The sequence below is a fragment of the Oreochromis niloticus genome, linkage group LG12, assembly GCF_001858045.2.
Source record: "Oreochromis niloticus isolate F11D_XX linkage group LG12, O_niloticus_UMD_NMBU, whole genome shotgun sequence".
Classification (NCBI taxonomy): Eukaryota; Metazoa; Chordata; class Actinopteri; order Cichliformes; family Cichlidae; genus Oreochromis; species Oreochromis niloticus.
The window spans coordinates 6,880,942-6,885,356 of record NC_031977.2 but is presented as its reverse complement, the minus strand read 5'-3'; positions in this window follow the sequence as shown (position 1 = coordinate 6,885,356).

The window sequence follows — 4,415 nt, the reverse complement described above, 5'->3', positions numbered from 1 at the left end:
AGCCAGGGCTATCTACGGGGTCAAGATGCAGTTTTGTTATGTTAGTGTTGTAGGCCAGCTGATTCACTGTGTGCGCCACAGTTTTAATATCGTGGGGTTATTATCACGTGATGCTGATTAGGTGACACCTCTGACACCGCCACAACAGGAAAGAGAGCCACAGACTATGGTTAAAACCCAAAGGCCCCTTTTTACAGTGGTTTGCTGTGGAGTTACTACATGTTTGCGCAGACCAAAGCAAATATTTTATAACTGTATATATTTATAGGAGAAGCTAGGATTACCTGTAAATACCCAATATAATGGCTCTTTCAGCACTATCATATAGGCTGACACATTTCGGTCTTATGTATCACTTAAACATCACAGCTCTATCACTAAACGCCTATGTGGTGCTTTTAAATACTAAATACCTAGAGCTAAAGCACAGTTACCGATGAACTTATCAATGTGAAAGTGAATAAAGCATTTTAAATGAAATACTAGTATTCTCCTAATAGGTGCAAGTGTAGAAGAAATGGGTTCTTTCACCAATAACTAAAACTCACTGTTAAATTCACTTTACTTAATGCCCCATATATAGTCTGGGTCAGACTATAGCCTGCATATAAAATATGCAGGCTTTGTATAGAGTATTTGGTTGACCTGTTTAAAAAAAACAAACCCAAAACAAGCAAGTTTTAAAACATGTAACATGCGAGGAAAAATCATTTACAGAGCAGAATGAGGACAGCAATAAGTGCAACTTCAGCTTTTTGTCTTATTATATTTGCCAAAGACGACATGTGTGTGTCATTCTTTCTGTCTGTAAACATGACAGCTTGAAATGTTTTAAATAAATCTCAGCCAGAGACTGAACAGGTTGGTCCGGAGGCCCAGCTCTCTTCTAGGATGCCCTCTGGACCCAGTGGAGGTGGTGAGTGACAGGAGAATGGTGGCTAAGCTGTCTTCCCTGCTGGACAACATCTCCCACCCCGTGCAGGAGACTCTGACAGCACTGAGCAGCTCCTTCAGTGGCAGGCTGCAGCACACACGGTGTGGGACGGAGAGATTCCACAGGTCTTTCCTTCCTACTGCTGTCAGACTCCACAACAAACACTTCACAGCTGACCAAACACACACACATGTGCAATAACACTAAGTGCAATCCTCTTTGTCTGACAACATAGCATAACATGTATGCATCGGCTCACTCCCGGTGGCTGTTTATCGGGGCCTGGCACCTGTGGCTTGGTCGGGCCCCTTCGGGGGGTGGTGTGCCCTCAACCTCTGGGCCTGGGGCTTGGTCCACTCTGGCACAGCTGGCTGCCAGTGGAGCTCGCTGGCATGTCACTACAATCCCCCTTCAGGTGTGAAAACGGGTGTAGGTCACAATCAGCCAGGGTTTCGGGTGAGCTCATTGGGAAACCTGGCCCCACCCTATCATGTGATTTCCTGAGGTCAGATGGCCCAGGATGTGAGTGGGCGTTAAGGCATCTGGGAAGGTATCTCAAAACTGGATTATAGATGGCAGACAGTTGGTGTCTTAAACCACCGCCTCTGTTCAAAGATGGTCGTTCACAGTGGACATAGATGGCTTCTTTTACTCCTCTTTCAAACCATTTGTCCTCTCTGTCCAAAATGTGAACAATGGCATCCTCGAAAGAGTGACCTTTGTCCTTTAGGGGGTCCTTTTGTCCCTCTTGGGGGGACACTCCCGTAGGGTTTAAATCTGGGATTCTCCACCGTGTGACCTTGGAACTGAAGAAGCTTCTCGGATGAGAGGTGAAACATCTTCAAGCAACTTGAATCCAGACACTTTTCTTTCTAAGCTCCTTAGACTACAATGACCTGGATGACTGAGAACCTTCACAGACATCCTATTCCAGTGTTCTTCTTAACTTTTGCTACTGTAACTTTGCACTGTCCATTTTCTGCTGTGACACAACAAATTTCCCAAGTGTGGGACTAATAAAGGTTATCTTATATTATCTTATAAAACCTTGTACAGGTTAGAGGTGGGTCATGTTAACAATCCACTAAAATTTGACGTCTTTTTGATGAGGTCTTCAAGGTCAACTTAATGATTTATTGGTCAAAAATGAACAAAAAAACCTTATAATTTAGAAACTGTGAAGATTACAAGTGTGCTCTGTATTGTCCACATATAGAAAGTACAGTATAAAAAATTAAAATATCATGTCACATTTGACCTTTGACCTCTCATTCAAGATCAATAGATTGATCTGAAGGTCAAAGTGATAATCATGCTATATAGTATTACTATATAGTACAATTTAAAACTATGCAACAGACAAACTGCTACAGTTCAGTGAGTGTTGAAGGAGAACCCAAATGCAGACACAGGAAGGCAGGTGGAAATGAACAAAAGGCAAGTTTTTTATTAAGCTGATGTGAAAACTAGCCACAGAAAAATACAAATTCAATGGGAAAATAAGAACGAAACCAATGTTGAGCAAGAAAACACGAGGGAACTAAACAACACACTCTGCCAAAGGACAGGGGAGACTGAGACAGGAGGGTGATTAGGGGAAGTGGAGACACATGGGAAACACAGCCGGATCAAATCATCAATAACGAGATGGGAAAGTTAGGCCCAACAGAACACACAGTAGACAAGAGAGGATCACAATAAAACAGAAAACATTACTAATACTAAGACTGCGACTAGGATATGCAGACTTGACACAGGGACAGATCCACACAGAGAAAAAACACAGACCAGACAGACAAGGGGGCCTGACCGAGGGAAACAAAGAGATCACAAAACTAAATGTTCCAGACCCAGGAAGGGCCAGAAGATAAACTGAGACTACAAAGGATATGCTAAGAAAACTAACAGATATATTCATTTGTAAAGAGAGACAAACAAGAGTGTAGGATTCTCACAAAAACTTAAGACATCACAAAACCCAAAATCTATAAAGAAATAAGCACAAAGCCTTATTCTCAATACAGGGAACCATACATGGGATTCTAAATATCACATTACTTTGAACCTCTGACCTCTTCTTGAAGGTCAAATATGTATTATTATGACCTTAGATTATGATTAAAATTCTGCTGCCTTTGTTTCTATTGGGAACACTGATAAAATGATGCTGGTTTATGGAGATTCTGAACGTCACATTATAGTTTGCATTAAAATATTATGTCACATTTGACCTCTGACCCTTTTTAATGTTACACAGCTGCTTTTCTTTGACCACAAAATGTGTGTGTGTTTTTTTTTTACTCCACTATAAATTTCTATGAATAGATGCAAAATATAATAATTCCATTTAAAGTGAATACTGGCTTTGGTGCTTCTTGTTTCATGTGCACTGCATTTCACAGCTGATGTTTAAAAGCACAAAACCTTAGCATGTACAGCTTTTGAAAGTACATAACTGATCTTCACTCACTCCACAGCAGGTTTTATGCTTTGCAAAGCCATCCAGAGGGCAACACTTGACCTACTGTAAGACCAGTTCAGGCCCTCATGCTGGATGTTTGATGCTTCCACCGTAAACCTAATAATGCTGGCTGGGTCTGTTGACAAAATCATAACATATCAAATGCCACTGTTGGCTCTATTTTTACACTCCTTGCAGTTGTTGCCATTGCCCATTGAGGCTGCATCAGCCTGAGTTGAGTTTACGAGCTGGAACTCGTACTAACGAGCCCACATAGCATTTGATCCAACATTACGAATTAGAAATGAAGGTGAAAGCTCACAAGTGCAAAGCTTCACCCACTTTCTTTAAGTAAACAGCAGGTGGCGACAGAGACCATTGGAAGAGCACTGCTTCATTTCTCCCAGGACACCATGCAGAAAGCTTCATTTTCCTGCTACTTCAGCCTGCCCAGATTTGAACATTTCACAGGCAGTCCCTGCTGGTGAAACAGATAAGGCTGACCATGGAAAAACCCAACCAAACGAAAGTCTTACGTCTAATAACAAAAATGAAATAGGGGGCAATTAGAAAAGAAACATCAGTTAATCTTTAATCACCAACAACCCACTAGCGGTTGTACACAGCTAGAGGTCTTGACACGTTAATGGTTGTGGTGCTTTATTTTTAGACGTTGGCCTACTGAGAAATTTGCACAGGACTAGAGCTAACCCCAAGGTGCCGCAGTGGCAGCTCTGTGTTGTGCATTTTAAACAGAGAGGGGCGGGGTGGTGGAGGGTAAAGGGAACAACAGAGCAAGGGAAAAGAAGTTTGTCAGAGTTCATTAAGTATCAAGGGAACATCGCTGGAACTGGCAGCGTAAGCCGCGCCGGGGCCCTAGTGCCATTAATCACGACTGACAAGAAACCAGGGGCCGAGGGAGGAGGTGGAGGGGAGTGAGGGGAGGAGAGCTCTGCCAGAGACTCTGGTAGTGATTATAGAACGAGGTCCAGGCAGCCCGGGCCAGGGAAGGTAAAAGAC